The 27,898-nt window shown below is 35.7% G+C and overlaps 1 long non-coding RNA gene across 1 annotated transcript; it reads right to left on the bottom strand.

Annotated features, from left to right (window-relative positions):
* Nucleotides 1-10,854: 10,854 nt before the first annotated feature.
* LOC140447428 (uncharacterized) lies at nucleotides 10,855-27,079 on the bottom strand. The gene is made up of 2 exons (XR_011951595.1): nucleotides 26,783-27,079; nucleotides 10,855-11,095 (listed from the first exon to the last, which is right to left on the bottom strand). It is a non-coding gene; the product is annotated as an uncharacterized lncRNA (long non-coding RNA).
* Nucleotides 27,080-27,898: the final 819 nt, after the last annotated feature.

The following is a 27,898-nucleotide window of genomic DNA, read 5'->3' as shown; positions in this document are numbered from 1 at the left end:
GTTGCCTAACTATAACCACATTATCTTCTCTCCACATTTCATCTCATACACATAAAAATCAATTTTTAAAAAACAACAACATTGATGGTTGATACTGTTATATTAATTTAATATCAAAAAATCTATTACTTTAACAAATTTAATTAACGTTGGCTTTTGTCTTAAGTAGACACATACAGTTATATTGACTACTCTGTTACTTGTTCCGTCCTAACTTGTCAACATTGTCATTTCAATCAGTTGCTTCCATTAAGTCCTCGTAGACACACCGTCTCAGGACTTGCAACTTCAACGTGGAGTCATATGTCACCATGTTACCTAATCCAACAGTAACTTTAACATCCCAATAATTTTTAAAATATAATGTAAAACAAATGTAACTAATTATTTGTTAACGGGTTTTTACCCATGTATTTAGTGGCTACATTCATGTACTCCTAGTAAGTATTAACCACACTTTACATTAATCTTGGTCAAAATTTTAACTTCACGTTCTTTTTAATTAAGTGGTTATATATTTTTTTTAAGGATTTTAATAAATTTTTTTTAATATATGGTATACAGCCAAATACAGGAACGTAGATTCCTTGTGGAGATATATAAGTAATCCTATAGGTATTTTAATAAAAGAACAATTACATTTATTAAACAAAGCGAGGCAGCAAGTACGCTTTATATGGGTTCCATCATACATTGGACTTTAAGGAAATGAAGAAGCACTTTCCTTAAAGAAAATGACACGTGAATGGAAAAACCAATGGAATCTTTCACAATCAACTCTACACATCGTAAAGCTCTCAACCGAATCTTGGTGCCAGATAAGCTTAAATCGCCAGCTGTTTTTTAACCTAACCCGTTTACGTATAGGTCATAGCAGATTAACTCATAGCTACCTAATCTCCAAATCAAATCGCTCTATTTGTGACTTATGTAGCTATATCATTGATGTAACAAATATCTTAATAGTTTCCTAAATATATTAGTGAAAGACAAAAACACTCAATACCTATAAATACCACTCAATATAAAAGCAGTCTTAGGAACACATTGTAAATTTACAAATATATTAAATTACTTGAAAGATATTGATGTTTTAAACATACTGTAACTGTTAATGTTCTGTAAATCCTATTTATAAATGGTAAAATATGTTAAATATGACATTTTTACCTAATTATGACCAATTAATTAAAAATTCTGTTACTTACAAGGGAAAATTTTTACGAACACCTTCAGACTGTAATAAACGAGACCCCAAATAATTAATATATAATCATTATGGATGATTTTAACGCCCGTGTTGTTAATGATATAGTTTCAGGAATAAAACAGCGATATAACGAAAATATCAGAAATGAAAACTGAGACCTTCTGACGAACCTCTGTAGCATAAAGGAGATACGTATTGTTCAATTACAAATTAATCCCTTAATTTGTAATCTCACATTATTCTTAACTTCTTAATATTTTATAGTTTCACCGTGTATAATTGAAACATTGTGAAATCATATCGTGTAATATTTTAATAATTAGTTCATTTACCTACAACGTAATAAATTGGCGAATAATATATTTTCCAATTGAACTTCCTAAGTGTTACAATTACGGCCTAGATAAAAATTGTATTGTAAGCTCATAGTTCAAAGATTGTTAGTATGATAGAAGCAATAACCTCTGTGCTGAGGTATACATTATTTGTGAGATTATAAATTGGGGATTTGAGCTCATTCGAGCGCAGTCTATTGTAGAAAGTTACCTAACCATCATCTTTAGTTTCTTATTAGTAGCTGTCAATAAAACCATAATTTTTACTCCACAACTTCAACGTTTTATTGTATTTACAATTGTCGATCGAGAAGAAGCAGACAAAGAGGCATTACAAACGATTCGATCCTTATATCTACATTCGAATCTGTCCTCGTATTAATAATAAATTTTTTCCTCACAAAGAACAATACAAATACACTTTTGAAAGCAGTAGAGGACAAAAAACTATGATAGACTATATTCTGTCAAATAGAGAGTTACAGCCCTCTCAAATCTTTGATATAAGAGCACTAACATCAGCAGAAATAGAAAGCGATCATAAATTGGTATTGTGTAAAATCCGAAAGAAAACACATATATGTGATAACAAAACACCAGAATACATCACAAAGATAAAAGTCAAAGGTTACAGGATAACTCCACAAGGTACCTATTTAAAAAAAGAATAAGCGAAAAAAAGCAGAAACACATACTCGTATAACACCGAATGAAGTCGAAGAAAGCTGGACAAAAATTAAGTCTAATATATTAGCCTCAACCAAGAAAGTTCTTGGTGAAAGAATTAATATAAATAAAAATAAATCGGTCTCAAGGCAAAGAACTCAATGATTTTATACAGAAGTGAAGGAAAAACGTAAAGAAAAGAAAAAAGCTTACCTGAAATACATGTCAACCAAAACACAAGAGGCATACAATAATAACAAGACAATTAGAAACGAAATATATGCACTTAATAAAACCAAAATAAAAAATGATCACTGGAAACTCTTTTCGAAAGAAATGGAACATGATTTATACAGTCTGCAAAAGGAAATATGGCGCTTCATAAGAGGTCAAAAACGGAGATAAAGGAACTAATAGAACTAAAAGAACAAACGACGCTAAAACCGGAAACACCAGAAATTGCCACAAATGAAGAACTTAAGAAACTTAAAAAAGAAGCACTTGTAAAAGAATTTTACAAGTGCTAATAAATCAGAGAATAAGTTTAGCAGATGAACAACAGGGTTTTCGTAGTGGAAGATCGTGTACAGATATTCGTTATAAAGCAAATTACTGAGAAATCACTAGAGTATAATAGACCAGTATTTCTGTGTCTGATTGATCTTAAGAAAGCGTTTGACAGAGTAAGGCTCAAAGATGTAATCCATCTTTTGTATACTAGAGAAGTTCCCCTAAATATTATAAAAACTATCGATAACATCTACCAAAACAACAAAATGGAAGTCAGAATAGATGGACAACTTACAGAACCTATAGAAATAGGCAGCGGAATAAGACGGAACAAGGTGATTCACTGAGCCCCATGCTCTTCAACTTGAATATTAATAAAATCATCAAAAGCATTAACAAAAAAAGAGGATACAGAATGGCAAACAAAGAAATAAGAACACTCTTTTACGCAGACGAGGCAATATTGCTAGCCCAAGATGAAGATAGTCTGCAAAGACTGGTCCACAGATTTAACACAGGAGCAAAATAATTTGATATGACAATCTCATTTCAGAAAACTCAAACAATAGTATTTAGCAAAGGACCAACCAGATGTAAAATAGAAATTGATGGCATCAGCATTGAACAAGTACTGGAAATAAAATACCTGGGAATTACACTATCTAGCTATGGACACCTGAAGCAAAGAAGCGAGAGATCAAGTACAAAAAGCAAATAGACTGGCAGGATGCCTTAATAACACTATATGGCGAATCAGACACATTAACATTAAGATGAAGTCAAGAATTTATAAATCCGACACAGCTACAATGCAAAGGCTACTGGAAACGGCAGAGATAAGAGTTCTACAAAGAATTACAGGAAATCGATAGATCGAGAGATCGATAGAGAAGTGAAGACATTAGAAGAAAATGTAACGTACACTGTATAAATGAATGGACACAAAATAGAAAAAAAGAATGGAATAACCACATTAGCAGAATGGAGGAGACGCGTGTCGTCAAAATAGCAAGAGATAAGTCACCAATCGGCAGAAGAAGTATCGGACGACCGCGCAAAAGACAGAGTGGCAACCTTCCATAGCGGTATTAATCCGCCAATGAACAAGCAGAATCACTTAATCAGAGGAAGAAGAGAAGAAGATTTAAGTATCTATGTAATAATTATAGTACAGTTAATAACCTAAAGTCGTTGATGCTGTTATCAATAAAATAAAATAAAAAATATATTTACCAGTCTCTTCTCCTACCGATAATGACACGAGAACAAAAAGAGTAACAACAAAAGCAATATTCATTCTTACTATACTTTACAACAATGATTGCACACCTAAGAACGAAGAATATGTTATATATAAAACATTATCAGTAAACTTTTTATAATATCATGTAAAAATGTTGGGCTTTGACATTATTCACATTAACGTCTTGATAACTGTTGGAATTACCCATCGTTGACAAGTACATTACTAATTTATTGAGAAGTAAATTTTTAACATATTTCCATATTTTTAATGTATGCTTACCAAGTGTATTATACTACCATATTGGTAGAAGACTCATTAATATTCAGATCAGTGGGGTGATACTGTTTGAGGTGGGAAATTCCGTAAACAAGGGATCATTTCATAAACGAGATAAAATAGATTAAAAACGGTTAAGATAATAAATAAGTAGCATACTAGTATACCAGAAAAAACACAAGCAGTTATCTTCAAAAAGAGAAGAGATAACCCAGAAGAACCACTAAGAGTGCAAGACAGACCACAGACCCATCGAATGGCAAAACGAAGCTAAATACCTTCTTCTTCTTCTTCAAGTGCCCTGTCCGTTGCGAACGTTGGCTATTAACATGGCAATTCTGATCTTATTTGCGGCGCTTCTGAATAGTTCGACCGATGTGAGCCTGAACAGCAAAATATTGACGATGAAGTTGACTGTACTCATTTACATCTTGATACACAGTTTCCTGGTAATGAATCAGATGTCTATGATGATCGTTATCCTCAAAATAGAACCGAACTAATTCCTCTTCAACTTCTTTTAAAATTCTTACATTTTGCTGATAACACGGCTGCTTTACCCAATGATCGTTGCCATAAAATTAGAAAATTATTTAAAATGACAAAGTGAGGTTTTACCCAACAAGGTAATCCTGGCTTAATACTAGTTGTTGATGAAACTATGATTCCCTTTTGAAGAAGACTACTTTAAAAACAATATATACCTTTAAAGCGTCAGTGGCGCACCCAGAATTTGTCTTAGGGGGGGGGTTTTGAAATTTTTTTATGCTACCTCTATCTGCTATCTATTATCCTGCCTACCAACTAAAACCACCCTCTCTTACTTGTGCGCAGTTGACTGTCGCACGTACCGTACTCTGGTAAAAGTAGGTGGCCACTGTAAGGCTGACATTTTTGGGACACTCTCTTCTCGTATCTAGATCTTATCTATTGTTCTGAAGCTATTTTCTTGTGGGATTGTAAAGTAATCACTATTTTAATGGGAATAAGCCACAATTGAAGGTTAAAATAAGGTTATTGACGTTTGACATTAATCCAACTTGTAAATACAATACATTTTGGAGACGGCTATTGCCGTACTCCCGTTCTCCTCCGCCAATCCTCCCGGTCCAAAGCATGCTTCTCCTCCAAACCTCTCGATTCCATCGCTCTTCTAATTCTTTCATTCCATGAGCGTCGAGGTCTCCCTCTTTTTCTTCTTCCAGGGGGCTTCCATTTGTAAAGTTTTTGGGGCCAACTTCGTTAGGCATTCTCAATAGATGTCCAAACCATTTTGAACCTCTTCCTTCTATTCTGTCAATGACCGTTTCTGTAGCATTCATGTTATTTCTTATAGATTCGTTGGTCTTCCTTTCCTGCCTTGATGTTCTAGCACTTCTTCTCAAATAATCCATTTCAACTGCCAACAATCTTCTCTTCAGGTCTGCATTAATTGTCCATAATTCAGAGCCATAACAAAGAACTGATTCAACCATGGTTTGCCATAATTCTTTTTGGTTCCTTTTGGAAATGTTATGATCCCACCATAAGGAGTTCAGACATCCTAAAAGTTTACGTCCCTGATTAATTCGTGTTTAATTTCGGTTTCTTCCAAGCCGTTCTTAGCAATGCGTGTACCTTAATATTTAAAATTTTCCACTTGTTTGATTTCCACATCTTCGTCTATCAACGCTTCAAACCTTGCATCTGAATTGATAACTAAGTAAATATTCTGCTTTCTTCATGCTGACTTGTAACCCCCATTTTAAATATTCTCTCTATAGACGCTTTATCATAAATTCTAGATCATAAGAATCTTGAGCTAGGATGACTTGGTCATACGCAAAGTTCAGGGAGAACAGTATGTAATTTTCTATGGGGATTCCCATTCCCTGGCAGGGGTTTCTCCAATTTTGGAGGGCTGCCTCAATATATAAATTAAACAGTAAGGGTGACATACTGCATCCTTATTTTAGTTCTTTAGTTATTTTTATAGTCTATTTTCGATTTTTAGGTAAGTAGGGCTATCCCTGTAGACTTCTGTGATTATTCCTAAAAGGTATGGACTACACTCGAGTTGTCGTAAAGCTTGCCACAATTTAAGTCTTGGAACTGTATCATACGCCTTTTCTAGGTCGGTGAAGGCTAGATGTACTTCGGTACTAACCGCTATTCCTTTTTTTATTAATTGTTGGAGTATAAACAAATTATCAGTGCAAGATCAAAGATCAAAAATTCAAACGTCAATAAACTTATTTTAACCTTCAATTGCGACTTATTCCCATTAAAATAGTAATTAGATCTTATCTCTGCCATTAGCTCGGTTGGTGTTTCTCTTCTTCTTCTTTCTTTTTAATGACTGCTCGGATGTAATTATGAACACTATTACATCCCTCTGTATTTCCCGTCATCTTCACGATCATCTCTCTTACAGTCACAGGGTTCATACCTATTTCTTTATACATTCTGTTTCTCTCCACTGTACATCTATTACACTCCAGCATTGTGTGAGTAACAATGTCGGAATATTTGCAGTATAGGCATTTATCTGTATCTGTCTTTCTGAACCTATGAAGATACGCCCTATAAACAGACACTCTACCCAGTTCCTTAGGCTCGGGATGAGCATCTTTGTCCACTGAGCAACATCTTCCTTGTTGTTCCACTCTTATTGCCATCCTTCCATTGATCTTTCCCTTTCTTCTTTTTTTTATAGCTGTTGTCAAATGCTTTCTTCTCCCATAGAGATGTGTCTTTTCTACTGCTAACACATGCAGAGGAACACAACCCGTGATAGTCCTCGAGGCCACCGCAGATACAGTCCTGTAGGCGCATGCTACTCGTAACAGACTCGTTCTGTCTACTTTCTCATAAGCCTAATATTAGGTATCGATATCTAAATATAATGAAAAATTTTATTAATTATTGTGTATTAATTATTGTGTATTTATATAGTAATGCAATAATTATTGTGTTCTACATATTTAAAGTGGTAATTTAATTATTCAATCAGCAGTTTTGGATTTTTTCTATTATGTGTGAATACAAGTTACATTTTCCTACTATTCTTTATATATTGTTTACTTCATATGTCCTGGGGGGGGGGGGTTTAACCCCCAAACTCCCCCTGGGTGCGCCACAGTAAAGCGTCACCTCTATGGCTTAAAACTGTTTAAATTATGGCAAAATGGCTAATAAACGACAGGATTTATCGGGAAAAATTGTACTACATTTAGCAAAAGACTATTTACAAAGAGGAAGAGTTGTAATAACCAATAATTACTATACGTCTGTACCTTTAGCAAAACAATTGATGCTAATAGACACTTATTAGGGACACCACGTAAAAACAGAAAATATATCCCAGAAGATATACTACCGAAAAATTAAAACAAAGAAGAGATAATTGCAAAGAAACATCGTGATGGCATTGTAATAGACACATGGCACGATAAACGTGATGTCCTCTTCTTGACGACCACACATGGCATCGACATGAGAAAGACAGGTAAACATAAGAAAAGTGATGTAGATATAATTTAACCTGAAGCAATTATAGACTACGACAAAAGAAAAGATGCTGTTGACGTCTCACATCAACTTGCAAGCCATTTCTCACCTCTGAGAAAAACTGTTCGCTGGTACCATAAAGCTGCAAATTGAAGTTTTATTGAATACGACTGTCATAAATAGTTTAATATTATATAATCCCTTCAACACACCAAAACAGCAAATTATCTCATTTCGGGAAATGCTAATCTCTAGTTTAGTCAATTGTAGTAAGATGCCTGAACCTATTACTACTCTAAAGCATGCTTGTTACAGTTGACGCCAAAACTACAAACAATAGTAAGAAGAGAAAACGTTGTAACCAACGTTACACTGAAACTACCGGTAGTACTAGTGACACAAACGTGTGTAATATGTTAGTACACACATGTCCAAAAGTTTGGAATATGTAAAAATAATATATCTACGCCTATGGTGGTTTTAAAATTGTTATTAATATTCATTCTAAAGCGTTTTTAAATGAAAATGATCAAAAATTTGAATCGTTTTTGTATGATTTTGATCACATTCTGATACACATACGCTGATTAGCGTATTTACACATTTTTTTAGTTTTTGTTTAAATTTGAATTGAGCCGTTTAAAAATGCCTAGAAACGTGATATCTTATTTTGACATACCTAGAGTAATTTCTTTGTTACAACAGGGCTTTAGTCAAAGTTTAGAAAAAATTCCAAGATACAAATGACGTTAAGGATCGTCCCAGAAGTGGTAGAAGTCGATGTACAATAGCAGCACAAGACCGGCAAATACCACTGTAGCTCGTAGAAATCGCCTGGAATCTACAAGTGGTATATCCAGAGAAATTTCTAGGCTTCAAGGACTGAATATTTCATGGCAAACAATAACACGCAGATTAAATGCAGTAAATTTATATCGTAGAAGACCGCTACGTGTTCCTAAACTAACCTACCAACATAAAATAGTAAGGTTGCAATGGGCTAGAGAAATGGTGCATCATGGTCCTAACTGGTATAACGTGATGTTCTCTGATGAGTCAAAAATTGGCTTGGTATCTGATTCGCGAACAACACTGGTTTGGAGGGCCCCATGACGACAAACCCGACTAGAAACAGCCCAACCGCGTGTCCCATTTGAAGGTGGCAGTATTATGGTATATATATATATTTAGGGATTCTACAGTATTCACTGCCTTCCCTCGCTCAACCGTTTCCATCTCTCTCTGTTGTTCCATTCTCCATCGTTCAGTCCTCTCTTACTCATGGCGTCCTCTACTTCGTTCCTCCAGGATTTTCGGGGTCGTCCTCTTTTCCTCCTTCCTATGGGGCTCCATTCGGTTATTTTCTTTATCCATCTGCTGTCGCTAGTTCTTCTTACATGTCCATACCACTTTAGTCTTTTTTGTTCTATATATGTTAGTATGTCTGTTTCTATTGATGTTCTTTGCTTTATTTCGTCATTACTTCTCCTATCCATTCTTGTTACTCTGCAGCATCTTCGCAGGCATTCCATCTCTGTTGCTACTATCTTACTGCTGGTTTTCTTGTTTATGATCCAATTTTCAGCCCCATATGTCATAATACTTCGCACTAATGTTTTATAAATCTGCGTTTTTGTCTTCATATTTAGGTGTCTATCCCACCATACTGAGTTAAGTTGTCGGATTGCTGTTCTTGTTTGTCCTAATCTTTGTGTAATTTCTTCCTCTGTTGTTGCCTTTTTCGTGATTATAAACCCCAGGTATTTGAATTTATCCTTTCCTTTGATTGTTACGTTGTCATCAATCTGTAGATCTTCTATTATGTATTATGGTTTGGGGTGGTATTATGTGTGGTACACGGACACCACTGCTGGTTCTATAGAGAAGAGTCACTGGTGCTGTGTACATCGAGGAAATTTTAAATCCTAACGTACTTCTATTGCGAGGGGCAGTAGGTGATGAATTTGTGTTTATGCATGACAACGCACCTCCTCATCGAACAGCAGCAGTACAAAATTTTCTGGAAGAAGAAGAAATATCTACATTACAGTGGCCCTTGAATTCCCCCGGCATGAACGTTATTGAACATGCTTGGGACATTCTCAAAACACGCATTAAGAAGCGAAACAATCCCCCTATTACACTTCGAGAAGTAAAAGATGCTGCTCGTGAAGAATGGGAGAGAATTCCGCAAACCCAGCTCGACCAGTTAATCGGCAGCATGCCAAATAGCCTGCAGGCATAAATACAGGCTAATGGAGGAAATACTAATTATTAGTTTTATTAAAAATTATTTTTTTCTATACTAATTTATTTTTAAATGTAAGTTGTACATTGTAAGTTTTTCACTTCAAGAGAATAAATAATTTTTTTGCATATCGTTTATCTGGTTTTGAGATTTATTTAGTATTGTTGAGAATTGAAACAAAATAATGTTTAATTATTGAAAACAGTTTATATATAAAAATCAATAAAAAGATGAAATATTTCAATATTCCAAACTTTTGGACATATGTGTATAGTGCCATTAGGTTTACCCGTGATCTTACTTTTTTTTTTAATTAGTAAGAGTGTAAAGTTTCTTTGTGTTATTAACCATTTGTATTAATAAATATTATTTTGTACGCCTTTTTCATTTTGGAATCTGGGCCACTTACCTAGCACTCTTATGGTGGCAGCCAATTATATTAAAAACTCACAAAACTCACTTAAAATAAGTAGTTTTGCGCTCCAGCTGTCTTTTATTTTATCTTTAATACCTCGCGTTTCAACAGCTGGCAACCCTAATTTTCGACCTTTTTTCTCAGGTAAACTTATATCATCATACTAAGGAAAAATTATATTTGGTTTTATATAAAAAACATGCATATATGTCATGAGCAGCGAATTTTATTTAAAAAATAAATGAACTCAATAAAATTGTTGACAAAGTTAATTACTATTAATTGAATTAAAATTATTTGCGGTGCCTTTTTGACTGGCAGCCTATTATGAATGTATTTGCCTATTTTTAAATTTATGTAAAAATGTGAGTAGATTAACTACGTTATGAACGTAGTGATCCTGCAGTTAGATCTTACGATATTAGTAATAACTAAATAAATTTATACAAAAAAACGCAGTTTTTCAATAAAATAATTTTATTATTAAACCAATATAGAAATATTTATTCACCAAATTAACACTCTTGAACGCATTGTCCCTTGTCGTTTCTATATGGAGTCTCAGGAGAACATCTACAATAGTGTATGCAGATCCTGGGGCATGTGTTTGTACATACTTTTCCCAATTTATTTTCACAGGTAGGCTCTTCGTGGGCGCAGCAGGGCTGGCATCCGGCGTACTCGTTGGGTCCACATTTCTCTAAAAATATTGATATGATTGATTGATAACAACTATATTTTTTACTTTATTATAAAAAACACAGCTTAACAAAATGACAAAACAAGTAATGCTGGAGGAGTAGTAATAGTCCATTGAAATGATACATTTTTTAGGCCTTAGCGTGCATCTTTTAGAGGACTCAATTTTTTTTGATATGCTGGGAGGGTGAGTATAAGCTAAAGTTTAAGTTTGTAGGATCGTCAACCTTGTCCCCCGTCCACCATCTTATATGTGTATCAAAAGTGTCCAATTTTTTTACACTTTTAAAAAGATGTAAGTCGCATCAATTATACTGTCCTTTAAGTTTTATATATGGTAAGGTCATTTGCAGAGAATTGCTGTTTCTCCATGGTTTTTCAGGATGCGACATAACATCAGCAGCTTACAAGATCAGCAAACTTAAATTAAATAAAATTTTACAGAAAAATCCTGAAGTGGAATCAGCGGAACAGCATTATTTTGCAGTGAGAAAGCAGAGCCATCTTTGTTCACTGTCGTTGGCGAACGTTTTTTCCCTCTTTTTTGCAACGTTCGAAACGTTTGAAACAACACTTTTTTGACTACAAAGATCAACACAAATATACATTTAATGACACCCATTTAATGACAACCCCCGTGGACAAAGATCTATGTCTATGATAGATTATGTTATACCCAACAGAGATATACAACCATCGAAATTATTCAAGGTAAGATGCCTCAACTCAGCAGATGTAGGTAGAGACCATAGCCTAGTATTATGTAAAATAAGAATCATCTTGAAATACTTCACATCCAAGAGAGCGGCGTTAACACAAACAAAAATCAAGTCGAAGGACTAGATACGGATTCCACGGAATACTTACACAGAGAAAGAATATCAGAGAAGATCGCTGGAAATACAATATTGGATCACGATAACATTAAGAAAAGCTGGGAAAAACTCAAAAATAACATAATTAACGCAGCAACAGAATCACTTGAAGTGAGAAAAGTAACAAACACTAACATACCATGGTTTAGAGAGGAAGTGAAGACAAAATGTAAAGAAAAGAAGAAAGTCTTTTAACAATACAGAATACAACAAACACAATAGGCATATAACCACTATAAATGAATCAGAAATGAAACTATTACTTTAGTTAAACAAATAAAAAGGGAACACTGGCAGAGGTTCCCAAAACAGATGGAATACAACTTCTACCAAACAGAAAAGGAAATATGGAGAATGATCAAAGAACGAAGAAATGAGATAAACGAACTAATAAAAACGAAGCACACTCAGAAGGAAACATGGGTAGACCACTTTTGATACCTATTTGCTAAAGGTGACGATAATGAACCACCAACACCAGAGGTGATGACAAACGAAGAAATAACTATTAAGGAAGAAGAGGTAAAGGAAGCATTAAGAAAATTAAAAATAGAAAATCACCAGGAGAGGACAGAATACCAAACGGACTCCTAAAGTACGGAGGATCAGATCTCACCAAACAACTACAAAAACTAATTCAAAAGATAATGGAACAAAACAGAATTCCTCAAGAAAGGAGATCAAGCATCCTTATACCTCTCTTCAAAAAAGGAGACAAATCGGACCAGGAAAATTACAGAGGAATTAATTTATTAAACGCAACGCTCAAATTAACAACCAAAGTGATAACAAATAAATTGAATGAAATTATAACACTAGCAGAAGAACAACAAGGTTTTAGATCGGGAAGATCATGCACCGACGCTATATTTATAATGAGGCAAGTGCAAGAGAAGTCATTATAATACAACAAACCGGCATATCTATGTTTCGTGGACCTTAAAAAGGCATTCGACCGGGTCAAATTAAAAGACGTTATCCACTTACTGAATGCAAGAGACATACCTCTACGAATAATCAAAACGATCGAAAATATCTACCAAAACAACACAATAAAAGTAAAAGTAGAAGAAGAACTAACCGACCCTATTGAAGCTGGCAATGGGATAAGACAGGGAGATTCTTTAAGTCCTTTATTGTTCAACCTGATTATGGATGAAATAATAAAAAAAGTAAAAACTAAAAAAGGATACCAAATGGGAGAAAAACAACTTAAAATAATCTGCTATGCAGACGACGTAATATTACTCTCTCAAAGTGAGGATGATTTATAACGTATGCTGCACCAATTTAATATAACCGCCAGAAAAATTAACATGTTAATTTACCCAACAAAGACAAAATGCATGGTTATAACAGCAAATTTACTAAGATGTAAATTGAAGGTGGAAGGTCAGATCTTAGAGCAAGTGATGGAGTTTAAATATCTAGGCATCACATTATCTAGCTACGGAAAGCTCGAAACCGAAGTGGAAGATCAAGTGAATAGAGCAAACAGAGCCGCAGGCTGCCTAGACGAAACAATATGGAGAAATAAAAATATCGGTGGGGGGATGCCGGTTTTCAACATCCCTTCAGGGAGAGTCTTGTTTGCTAACAGTGTCTCTTTCAGCGGTTTGTACTTGTTGTAAGTCCAATTGTTCCGCTAGCCTTCGAATACTCAGTAATAGAAACTTAAATGGACTCTTAAATGTGATTTAGTCTGGCCTGTTGAATAGATTGATATAGTGAAATAAAACAATAACTTGTTTAGCTAGAACTGTAATTGAAAATCACAAGAAATAGAAACTTATAAACTGTAAGTGAATAACTAATCGTAAGGAACCTAATTAGAAAATTACAGTTTACGAACGAAAACACCATAACAGTTCATATTAAGGGTTCCCGATATATTGCGTAACTTGCGATTGCGAACGTGTAGAAAAACTCTCCGAAACTTGAAAAATAGGTCTAAGCCCTACGACGATCGCTAATTTACTGGCTTCCCCTAGCCCCTCCGAAATACTTGTCTATGCATTTTGAAGGATCTACCGGTTTAAGGTCAATATCGGCGGAGATTAACATTCTAAGAAATAAGTCAATGCAGACTAGGGATTTATTTTCGTAACCGACGCGGCGGAAATATTTTTATTTGTTTTGAAATAGAATTATTTGGTTGGAGATTATTATTCTTCAACAATCGGTTAAAAAACTAAAGGCAGAATTTACAAAACAGTCATCAGACCAATAATGAAATACGCGGCAGAAAGAAGACCTGACATAAAGAGAACAAAAAGGATGTTAGAAACAGCAGAGATGAAAATACTTAGAAAAATTGATGGTAAGACACTATGGGACAGAGCTAGAAGTACAGATATACGACATGGATGCAAGGTGGAGAACATCAAAAACTGGGTAAGAAATAGAAGAGTAGAATGGAACGATCATATAAGCGGAATGACAACAAATAGAGTAGTAAAGACAGCAAAAGACGGTTCCACAATAGGAAGACGATCAGTAGGCAGACCACGCAAACGATGGAATGACACCTTACTGGAGGCACATTGAAAAACAAAGTCATGTCTATATAAAAAGAAGAAGAATAATTGTATTAATTCGTGAATGTTCTGTATTATTGCTTAGTATTAATAATATATATAATTATATATAATAATATGTATAATTAATTTTAAGTAGAAATGAATTTGAGTGTAAAGCTAAGAATTAAATTACTCATGATGAATGGGTATGGAGACAAATCGCGAACTCGAAAGTGTGTAATTTATTTAATGGTAAATATTCAGAAATACCCATCACGTAGTCAACAGTAAGTAAGATTGAAAAGAAATTTCGAAAAACGTCGTCCCTCTGTAAATTATGTTACATTAGATGTTCTACTTGCTTTTGAAGAAGATGTGCATACTTCTGTTCGTAAGGTTAGTAGTGAGCTGGATATTTGCAAAACAACGATACACAAAGTACGTAAAAGTAAGTAAAGTAAGTAAAATGCTGGATGGTCCGGCTAAAAAAATACAATTTTGCGAAATAATGACGGCCACCGAAACTCTCTCTTGGTTCAAAATATTATTTTTTCTGATGAAGCTACATTCAAATTAAATGACGAGGTCAACCGTCAGAATTATAGATACTTTGCAAAATAAAACTCCAACTGAATGCGGGAACATCATACACAATAGCGCTCGCATTGTAAGAAATAAAATCATTGGCCAGAATACCTTCAGTTTTTAAGTGGGTATCTCGTACCTACTTTAGTTAATTTATTCCCCAGTACAATAAAAACAAGAATTCATAAAGAAATAAACAATATTTCTCAAGAAAGCATAAACAAGGTTCTACAAGAATTTGTACAACGTTTGGGTTACTGTCAAATACAACAAGGGATACAATCTCCGAACAGTTAGGATTAAGTCAGGTATTACTTACTGGATTACTTTCAAGTTATTTATTATAATTTATTTATAATTTATTAATAATATAAATCAATAAAAATTAATTTTCTAAGCGCATATCTTTCAAATCATATCCGTTAGACCCCCAGTATACTTATACTTTTAGTTATACTTATACATAGTTATATATAGTAGCAGTAATACTTTTTTGAAATCAGCTCATTTTTATCGATCTAAAAATTTTCTAAAATGTAGGGTGTTACATTTAAAAAAAGAGCCGATGACGTTATCACTGTAATGTGTATTACCTTGTATAATGAAATTTTATTGTAAAATGTAGAAAATTAAATTTAAAAATCGACGTGTTTTGACAGGGACATATACAGACACACTGTATATTAAATCAGTACAAATCGTTGCCCATGCTGGCTAATCGGCTACAAAAATGAGTTTAATAATAATCATCAACAAAGCGAAGTATATACAAATAAGCATGCAACCACAAATCCTACGACCACTCGTTATAGAAAACGACGTCAGACGTCAGACGTTTGCCTGCCTACCTGGGAATGCTCCTTAACATTGAAAAACACTGATCCACAATTATATCCAGAAATACAAGAAATAATTCTACAAAACAATATTACGCCCAGTCCTAACATATTATGGTTCAAAAAAAACATATTAGAATGGTTTGAAAGAAAAGTTCCAAGACGATTCTATAGAGCAGTGAATGACAATGGAGTATGGAGAAGATGATACAACTTCGAAAACTATAGAATATACCAGGAACCAGATTTAGTAAAACATATTAAGATAGGACGTCTAAGGTGGATACGGCAGGTAATGCCTATGGAACAAAATGACCCAGCTAGAAAAACGCTCCTTGATAGACCCATTGGTCAGAGAAGAAGAGGAACACCCAGAAGAAAGTATCTTGATAACATAGATGAAAACATGAGAAATATGGATAGGGAGAAATTTTTGAGAAGGCTAGGATCCACCCAGGGTTGTAAAGCTACACTGATGATGACATTCAACTTTGTTTTATTCATTTGTCTGAGGCGGCGCTACATTCGTAGTTATATTTACTCAAAAAAACCTTGTGCAAAAAAACGAAAATTTTGAATAAACCAATTTTATTAGTAAATCTGGTTTTATTTTACATTTCATAGTGGGGTAGTTATTAACGAAGTTAACAGTCTTGAACGCATTGTCCCCTAGCGTCCCTATAGTAACCAGGTGAACATCTACAAAACGGTATACAAATCCTAGGGCATTTGTTCAACATACATAGTTCTCCCGATATATCTTCGCAAGTAGGCTCTGGGTCAAGACAGCAAGTGCATCCCAACTGTTCATTTGGACCACATTTCTCTAAAAATAAATGATGCAAGATAAATATATTTTTACTTTATTGTAAATAATACAGTCAAACAAAAGGAATCAAAGATTTGATACTGGAGAAGTAATAACAAATCTGTACAGAACCAATTTTTCAATAACTTTTATGTTACAAGTCGCTATCGCGCACACATTTTTGTAGATCTCTTTTCCACTTATTTTTTTACTATTACCTCACCCTGATTAAGGTAGCGCTCAGGACAGAATTGTGCAGAGAGAATCACCGGAAGAGATCAGGCAAACATAACAAACGACAAATGCATATATTATGTGCCTAAACTGTACAAACTTTATCAACAGAAGTATCAATGATATAACTAGAGGAAGAACTAAAACAGAGAAAATAGAATATAGTCGGTATAAGTGAAGTTAGGCGTCGAGGAAAAGACCAAATAATACTTAACTCTGGAAATATGTGCCATTTCACAGAAAACAAAGAGTCAACTGTCGGAGGAGCTGGTTTTTTAACCCACAAAATTGGGCACCAAGCATAATTACAATAAAAAGTGTATGTACAGGAGTCATTTATCTTATTATTTAATTAAATACAAGATACTAATTAAAAATTATACAGGCTTACGCACTAACTTCGAGACACTGGTTCCGAACTCGTTTTCAAAAAAAAAAAACAAAATTTGTTTAATTTACTAATGTTTGTATTTTGAGAACGATTTCCGAAGTGGAAATTGAAACGTCAATAAACGTACTTTAACCTTTTGTGGCATAATTTCATTTAAACAATAATTTATCTTAACAAAAGGTAATAATGTATAAATTTTATCCTATATGAATTATCAACATGGTTTGATATACATACATAATCTTAGACTATCTTCATCAAAATGCGAGACTATGTGGTTTAAAATGAACCGACCTATTAGTAATCCACCAGATATAAAAATTATTGACTATATAATCATAATCACTAATTTTCTGTTGAAAAATTATTCAGGTATAATATTTAATTAATAATAATAATTTACTACAATTGAGAGTATTAATAACTATAAATACTTAGGAACATGGATAACATCAGATGTAGACCAAACCAAAGAAATTAGGACACGCATTGAAATAGCACGTGCATCATTTTTTAAACTTAAAAAGTTTCTTTGTTGTCGGGATATAAGGTTAGAACTACGCCTGAGAATGCTTCGATGTTACGTGTTCTCTACTCTTCTTTATGGCTTGGAAGCGTGGACACTAAAACAAGTCCATCTGAATAAGTTGGCCGCCTTTGAATTTTGGTGTTACAGAAGAATCCTACGAATATCATGAATTTAAAGAATGTTAAAAGTGGATGTAACTAGAATGATAGGAAATGGGGCGGAAATAATATTAACTATCAAAAGAAGAAAACTTGAGTACTTAGGACATGTGATGAGAGGGCAAAAATACGCATTATTACAACTTATTATGCAAGGCAAAATCCGAGGAAAGCGAACAGTACGGACGTGCTCAAGAGAGAAGCGTGCTTAGGTGGGGGCGACTGACCTATTGTCAACGGAGCTTTTCAGCTCCCGGTGGGTAAGACACCGAGTGTGGCATAGGCACTTGTCCTACATATTAGCGAAAAGCGGATGCGAGGTTGTTACTAGTTAAACCGTCGAGGAGCTGTTTTTATAGGCTCCGCGCGGAGGCTATAATAGCTTCGCGTTTGCGAAGAATTCGGGATCACCTCAGTGTGTCGTCAGGGATGACACTGTAAGGCCTTGACATTTGACAAGGTCGGACAGAAACGGCCCCTGCTCCTGAGGTGTGAGAAACAGGAAGAGGATCCCTCACTGTGAATACAGGGAGTGAACTACCGCGAGGTACCTGGGACGGCACCCAGTAAGCCGTACTGACAGCGGTCAGTCGGTGGAAAAAAAACAGAGTCATCTAAGTAAAATTTTCTTATATCTTATGAACTATTTGTTCACTGCCTTACGGCAATATGAGTGATATCCCCCCCCCCCCCAGAAAGTGTTGTCACGCAGGTGACAACACAAGAAGAAGAAGAGAATGATTTAGCCAAATCATCAAACCCCTCTGATGCCAGCTCGATTGAGCTATATAATAAATTTATTCAATCGACTAATCCCGCGATCGATGACATAGAAATCGTGATATCTTCTGACGATGACTCCTATCTGCCCGAGTCGGAGGAAGAAAAAAGCGAAATCGACACCGATGACGATGTTAATACGATGGACGCCATCGACGAAGATCCGAGCCCAGCCGCAGAATCGCGCGAAGCCCCGCCCCCAACTGTAGTAGAGATACCACCCGTCGTGGACAACGTCTCCAAAAATGAAGCCGAGCCCGAAATCGGCAAGAAAATGAAAAGGCTAAGGCCCAAAGAAGACTCTCCGGAAGACGAAGAAGTAAAGAAAAAGGCCAGAGAAATGGCGGAAAGGGAAAAGGCCAATGAGCTTTTAAGGTCGGTCAATGTACTGACGGAACAGATCAAATCTCTAAAAGAAGAAAGCCGTATTCGCGAGGAAAAGGCGAATAAACAAATCCAAGACCTTCTCGCTCAGATGACTGAGCTGAGAAACGAAAATAAGGAAAAGGACAAGGAGATACAAAAACTTGTACAACATATAATGGCATTAACAGCAGCCAAGGAGAAAGAAGAGTCAATAATGGAGATCGACCCGTGGAAAGCCTCCCTCGATAACGACGTTGTAAAGCTAGTTGAACTAGGAATCGGTTCACCTCCCCCCGCAAAGCCATCCGGTAGCAAAGGCAAGCCTAAAGAGCCGGAAAGAATTATAACAACCAAAGAACCTGCAGGTTGGACACAAGTCCAAAACAAAAAAGGAAAAAAGACAGGCACCACTACTGAGAAATCAGACAGTAGTGTGAAAACAAAAATAGGCGTCGCCGAAAAGCAGACGCAGATAATAAATCAGCGAAAAGAAAACGAATTTAACAAGGCTGCGAAAGAGGCTCATGAAAGAAGCCAGAAAAAGAAAACTGCCCAAAATAACTTGAGCAAAAATAGCCAAGTTGCAAAGCAGACTCACCGCAAACAAGCGAGGAGCCTACAGTAAAAGAGCCAATAGTAAAAGAGCCGAAACCACCGGCGATAATCCTAAAAACTGTAGGAGAACACCAAAAAATCCTGCAGAGAGCAGCCAACCAAGGCATAATATCAATCAATAAGTTTGCACGATCAGGCAGATCTATTGTTATTAACACAAAAACTAGAAAAGATTACCTAGGAATGGTACACATCCTAGAAGAACACACTCCAAAAGTAGAATTCATCGCATATCCCATAGATAGCGATAAACTAAAAAGAGTCATTATAAAAGGGCTATCTGCTACTACTAGCACAGTAGCAATTAAAGACGAACTATACAATAAAGGAATAGAAGCAACAAGGGTGATCAATATGATCTCTAAAAAAGCTGATAAAAAAGTACTGCCACATTTCATCGTCACCCTTAAAGAGGAAGACGTTGCAAAAATTAAAAAAATATCTGATATATGCTACATGCGCATCTATGTGGAGGATGAATTCAAAATCACAAAAGACACCCTACAGTGTTATAACTGTCAAGGGTTCTATCACAGCTCAAAGGCTTGCCATTGCGGATCCAGATGTGTAAAATGCGGAGAAAACCACATCAGTAACGACTGTGAGAAAAGCCGGGAAACCGACCCCAAATGTGCAAACTGTGGTGAAGCGCACACAGCAAATTATAGAGGATGCTCTAAGGCCCCTAAAAAGAAAACGCCTGCCCCAACAAGACCGGTAGGAAGACCCATAAACAGCGCTCCAATCAACAAAGGAGTCAGCTACGCACAGGCAGCGAAAAAATCCGCTGAAACCACCACAGAAGCTCCAGCACAACCACAAGAAGTGTCGGTACAGGACGCAGCTACCCTCATCGCAAACTTCCATACAGAGTATAATAACAAAATTATGGAAATGATGTCCATGATGGACAAAGCAACAAAAATGATGACTGCATTTGGAGAAGCCGTCCGAAAATGTTAGCAAACCAAAACGAAGATCTACGCATTGGGTCATGGAATTCCGGCGGAATATTCAAAAAGATCAACCTTCTGGATGAAATAATAAACAGATTAGAGCTCGATATTGTAGCCCTTCAAGAAACCAAACTAGTGGAAAGGAAAAAAACAAAATTTCCAGGCTACGATATCTATAGAACGGATCATAGAGCATTATCAGGAGGAACAGCTATATTAGTCAAAAAGCGACTTGAACACGAGCACATCCCAACACCAGACGGACTGGTGACAATGGAAGCCACAATTATTCGACTTAAGGCCAACAACGAAACACTAAAAATAGTGTCAGCTTACGTCAGACCACATGATCCGATCTTTAACGAAGATTTGAGCCTAATACTGAACTCAGAAGAGCCAACTATAATTATTGGAGACCTAAATGCTAGATCTCCCAATTGGTTTGACAGGACGACCAACCGAAACGGAAGATATCTCTGCAACCATCTCGAGAACAGACCGAACACACATGTCATCGGACCAACAGAACCGACATGTTTCCACGGAGAACTCCCTACGTATCTTGACATTGCAATCCTACACAACGTGGGTCAACAATACGAGATACACTCTCTAAATGAAGGCGATTCGACACATAACCTAATCGTCCTGACCCTGGGTGCATTAGAATTGAACTATTTGCAGCCCCACAACAGAAAGAAGACAAGTTGGCCAAACTTCAGAAGAATTGTGAGCGAGAACATCGGTAACATCCCAACAATTAATAATATTACAGAACTAGAAGATAGTGTAATAAAACTAGAACAAGCAATAAACAATGCTATCGATGCCAGCTCCAAAACCGAAACAATCACAAGACAAAAAGGAAGATTCAGGGATGTAAGTATAGAACTTCAAAACCTAATCAAAGAGAAAAACCGGAAAAGAAGAAGAGCCTACCGCACAAGAACGGTAGAAGACAAAAGGATTGCAAATGAGCTAGACAGGGAAGTGAAAAAACAACTTCAAAATCATAGAAATGAAAGCTGGGACTCCTATATCGATGAGCTAAATCCTAACAAATCCGCCTTCTGGAAGTTATCTAAAATCCTCCGAAAGGACAAGAAACCCATACCTCCCCTACACGGAGTAAACGGGATTGTCCATACGGAAATCGACAAAGCCGAAGTCATGAAGGACGAATTAGAAAGGGCGTGTAGAAACAACGAACACCCCGACGATGACATAGACTTTGAAGAAGAGGTAGAAAGAGCAAGGAGAAGACTTAGAAGGAAAAAGGGCAGAATAGGTATTACACATACATCTCCCGAAGAAATAAAGGAACTTATAAAAATGACAAATGCCAAAAAAGCCCCAGGACCCGACAACATCACAAACAGGGCGCTGAAAAATCTACCAACAAAAGCTATTGTTTATATCACTAACATAATAAACAGCATGCTAAAACTACGATATTTCCCAGATAGGTGGAAAGAGGCACACGTAATAATGATTGCAAAACCTGGTAAAAACGGCACATTTCCGCAAAATTACAGACCTATCAGCTTATTATCATCTATAAGCAAGATAGCGGAAAGAGTCATACTAAGAAGACTCAATGAAGAATCACAAATGCTAGGAACCATACCAGAGGCTCAATTCGGGTTCAGAAGCGAACACTCCTGTGAATTACAGGTACTACGACTTACAGAATTTATCACCAAAGGATTTAATGAAAAAATGTACACAGCTACAGCTTTTCTGGACGTCAGCAAAGCCTTCGACAGAGTTTGGCACCATGGACTCATCTATAAAATGAATGAATTTGGTTACAGTGAGGCGATGACATGCCTTCTTGCGTCATATCTTGCCAACAGAAGGTTGAGAGTTCGAATAGGGGCAACCCTATCCGAAGTCGGGACCCTGGAGGCGGGTGTGCCTCAGGGAGCGGTGCTGTCTCCTTACCTGTACACCATCTATACGGCCGACACGCCAAAAGAGCCAGGCTCTCTGTTAAGTCTTTACGCTGACGACACAGCAATAGCTGTTAGCTGGAGAAACCCGGATCATGCAGCTAATCATCTGCAAAGAGCACTAAACAGATTCCAAAGATGGTGCATAAAATGGAAAATAGCCCTAAATCCAGACAAAACACAGGCTGTAATGTTTAGCCACAGAAGAAGTGTACCAAATCGCGAAATTACAATTGAAAACACCCCAGTAGACTGGACCAACCAGGCTAAATACCTAGGGGTACATCTAGACAAGAAGCTAACGTTCACTGAGCACATCAATCAGCAAATACGCAAAGCCAAAGCGTTGAAAAGTCAGCTCTCAACACTTATTGGAAGGAAAAGTAAACTACGATTTAAAACCAAAATCAGGGTTGCGAATAGTATTGTCCTGCCAGTCCTAACATATGCATCCGCAGCGTGGGGACACACCTGTAAAACAAACAGGAAAAAGATACAGACCACTCAGAATCAAATAGTCAGAGATGCCCTTAAGATACCAAGGTACGTACCCTTGAGATACGTATATAGAGACTCAGGACAAACAAGAATCCTACGCACGCTAGACGAGAGAGCATATGAAATTTTCAACGGACTAAGAAACCACCCAAGCAGAATGTTAAGAGAGCTGACTAACTACAATGAAAACATAAGGACGGTACACAGAAGACCAAAACAACAGATAGCTCGATATAGGGAGAACCCGAACGAATAAATAAAGAATAAGATGGTTGCAAGAAGAACAAACAAAGAAATGCAGTCAATCAGAAAACACACCAAAAAAACTCTGGCGAGAGGGTACGCTTTTCTTTTTAGGTTTTTAGGTTTTTAGGTAATTATAAGTCCAATATACACCGGGGTGTGTGAGAGCATTATACACTTGGGAATGCACACCCCAATACACGCACACAAATAGGATTAAGGAAAAAAGGAAAGAATTGTTGCCCAGGCATTTTATAGTCCCGAAGCCACAAGGAAGTCCACAAACAAAAAAAAAATGTGTTTTTTGATTAAATAACGTAAATTCATATTGATATATTCATACTTTTCATTAAACTGTTTAACGTAAATTTACTTTATATAGCAAATATAGAAGGGGCCCGTCAGGCCTTCTATATACCGCTCCGCGGACTAGGCCCTTAAGGCAGATCGAATGAAAGATCTACTCGCGAAATCCGAGCACTGAGGTCATGTGCGGCATACATGGGCTTGGTGGTCGGACCCCTCTCGGGTGCTCAGCCGGCGAGGAGAACAAAATTTATTTTGCCAAATCGGCGGCTGAGTGACCGAGCACACACTCTTTTCCGGACATAGAGTCATCAGCTCAGGCTGATGGCTCTATGGTCGGAACACACGCTCTTTTTTCTTTTTTTTTTTTTAGGGACTCAAGTCCCGACGTAAAGCTAGAGTAAAATCAATAGAGTCAGTAAAGTAAATAGGGAGAAAAGCCTAGATGTGGCTACCCCTACAGTTAGGTGGCATAACCACATTCACTAAAAACCGAGGATGTCCTATTACCCAGGGCATCTTAAGTAAATTTCAGATCATAAGCCTCCTCACGTAAGTCACACGATGAGGAGGGGTGGTGGAAAAGCCTGGGGGTCAGATAGGTACCACTTCGACTAGCGAGGTGTGACCGGTTTAATCTTCGGACATGTGGATCCCATTCTTACATTGGTATACACATGTTCCTAGGGGCAGGGTTGATCACTGCGTGTGTGTGTGTATCCTGGCTTAAAAACTTAAGGGGAATGGTTTGAATGCAGTAGTGCAGAACTTTTTAGAGCGGCAGTCAACAGAGTCTGCATAGCCATGATGATTTCCAACCTTTGATAGAAGATGGAACTTAAAGAAGAAGATAATATTTAAGCACAATCTAAATTGATCATGATTAATAAAGCCCAAAAGGGCATTAATGTAATATGTGCTCTTTGTAGAGAATGGTGGGGATCCAAGTATTCTAAAATTAATATATAATGGCTTGATATAATCAAAATTAGATTATGGTGCTGCTATAATTAATTCCAAGCTTTGAGACCAACACATGTGATGATGAAATCTACTCCTTTTAACGTCATTCTAGCAGAAAGTGCAACTATCGATGTAGACAATAGATTTAAATGGATTGCCACGAAATACATACCAAAAATTAGCACAACTCTAAATCACTCATTATTAAATATGCTTCTAGACTTCAATAATATTATGGTTATCAACACAGATATTGGAAGGGAAAAAATCCAACATATTTGATTTACAGCAGTCAAAAAGTTCTGACCATCAATGAACACAAGTATCATCAAAAAAAAATAGTTCCCATAACCTTTGGGAATATTATAATTTTGTAAATTCGTATTACTATAATTACATGCGAATATTTACAGATGCTTCAAAAAATCAAAACAAGCAAGACCTTGAAGAAGTCAAAATGGGCATAGGAATACACATATTTAGTCTAAATTATTCCTTTTCTGAAAAAATTCCTTCACTTATTAATATCTGTATAACTAAAATAATAGCTATTCAAAAGACCCTAACGATTTGTGAGGAAAAAAATTTTGATAAAGCTATAATATTTACGGACTCAAAAAGCGCTATAGAAAAAATTAATACCAATATGATCACAGCAACTGAAACGGAGTTCATGAGAAGAAGCTGCAGAGTGACAAAAATGGATCGCATCAGAAATGAGGAGATAAAACGAAGAATGGCAATAGAACAAGACATACTCAGCTACATCGAAGAAAAAAAACGTTTAGTTTGGTATGGGCATGTGAGAAGAACAGATCATACAAGGTGGATAGCAAAGATTTCGGATTGGAGAGGGATGAAGTGGACGAGGCCATGGAAAGACGAGACCTTAGAGATGGAGAATGGCAGAACAGAAAGGACTGGAGACGTTGGCTGAAAGAAGGAAGGCGGCGACAGCTGTAAAAATCCTTGTATAGATAGATAGATGATAACTGCAACAAATGACTACAGAGTCTTGGAAGTTAAAAAGAAACTATACTATTTAAATACAGATAGGAAAGATATACGATTATGTTGGATTCCTGGACACAATGATATCGAGGGAAGTAGCTGACAAACTGGCAAAAATTGGGGCTGAATTAAACATTCCTGCTAAAATTAAATTAAGTAACTTGGATATGATAATATTAAAAAATAAAATATGTTCTATGCATTAAAAAAATTGTTAAAATCTTTTCAATATAAAGGTAGAAGGAAGGAAGAAAGGTATTGTAAGTGGTATAACAACATACAAAAATTTTTTCCTAATAAACCATGGTTTGACACAATCTCATACATAGATAGGCGGCATATTACTACCATTATTAGAATGAGGACTGGTCATTGCCTGACAGGAGTACATTTATATAAAATCAACATTCGCGATAACCCATATTGTGAATGTGGAAAAATAGAAACATTAGAACACATATTTTGGGAATGCCTAATAAACAAAATAAAAGATTATGATGTCTATCAGGAAGTGGTCAAAATTAATAATAAACCCCAATTAACACACCAATGCTTTTATGCGATATTAACCCTAAAACTATCAAAATTCTTCTCAGATTCCTACAGATCAACCACATAAAGTTATAACCTTCATAATAATCTACCCAAGATTAACATTTAAACCACTTATAAGAAATCAGAAAACATAAATAAAATGTAGATATTTATGTAGATGAAATGTCTATATTCACTGATACTAGGGCATGAGATATATTCTCAAACTCACGACAGTGGCCCAAAAATAACAAAACAAATATACTGGCTGATTATTCAGTAGAATAAAAGCCAAAAAGAAGAAGCAGAAAAATGAGAGTATGTAAAATTTAAACATATTTATTTTCTGTGTATCTAGCTGTGTTTCGACCAATCACAATCAAACAGGAAAGCAACTTAGTTCCAATTTTTATTTATATTTTTTAAACGACAATCCTAAATTCAATTCAGCCTCTACTAAGAAACAGAAACAATTGTGTTATAAAATGTAACATAGAAAAAAAGAAAAATGTAAGGAAAATATTTTTACCTTCAGCAAAAATCTGGGTTACAGCTACAACCAAAACACAAATAATGAAAATAACCTTCATCTTCAACTTGCTTTTCTGGGCGTGTTTTTTTTTTAACTAATTTTGTTAGAACAAAACTTCCATTCTTATATGAATGTCTTTACAATCATTTGTATTTATCGTAATGCAATATTTATTAGTTTACTAATTACAGAAGGATTTGTTTTTCGTTACTTTATGAACAAAAATTGCTTAGAATGATGATTTATTAATGCTTCATTAAAAGACTCTTAGTAGAAAGTTCACGTTTTCTATTCTTTGGCGTCATTAGACTTACCAAGAATGCATTTTAGGTGTATAGTTGTTTAATAGTTGTATAATCTACAATATTTCGTTGATAGGTCCATAGTTTTTTCTACACATCTTCCTATATACAGGGTGATCAACTGTATTATTATGAATATCATAATCAAGTATAATATGTATTGTACTGTTATTCTTGCGAAGAGATAACAGTTTGAATTCATCTAAAACGAGTTTATTATCATATAAAATATCATAGAAAGAACATAACAAATATAAAACTTACCTAAAAAGACAATCAAGAAATTTTTTATACAAGATTATTTGTTTGACAAGTATGTTATATAATTTCAAAACGTCAGTGATACTTAACGTGAAACAATCATACAACCTGAAACTATTTATTGGGTAAAAGGTACAACACACTCTGTTGTTTTATTAAAACAAACATAAGTTTATTTTTACATCCCCCTGCCAAAGAGGTATGATAAACTATTTATGGTTTATCACAAGGCAGTAGTTTATTACAAAGCGGGGTCAGACAGAGTGACTCGTTAAGTCCACTTCTCTATAATATAATAATGAACGAAATAATACAAGCAGTACGTAAAGGTCATGGGTACAGAATGGGGAATAAAGAAATCCAAATATTGTGTTATGCAGACGACGCCGCATTAATCGCCGAAACGGAATATGAGCTCCAAAGATTAATACATATCTTTAACAGGTTGACTGCCACATAAAAATGTTTAAAAAAGTCCATGGTGCCAAGTTGAAAAAAGTGCATCTGGCAACCAACTGAAATACTTCCATTACTAATATTTCACCAATTT

Source organism: Diabrotica undecimpunctata, chromosome 8 (assembly GCF_040954645.1).
Source record: "Diabrotica undecimpunctata isolate CICGRU chromosome 8, icDiaUnde3, whole genome shotgun sequence".
In the NCBI taxonomy this organism is placed as follows: Eukaryota; Metazoa; Arthropoda; class Insecta; order Coleoptera; family Chrysomelidae; genus Diabrotica; species Diabrotica undecimpunctata.
This window is presented reverse-complemented; position numbering and strand designations above follow the sequence as displayed.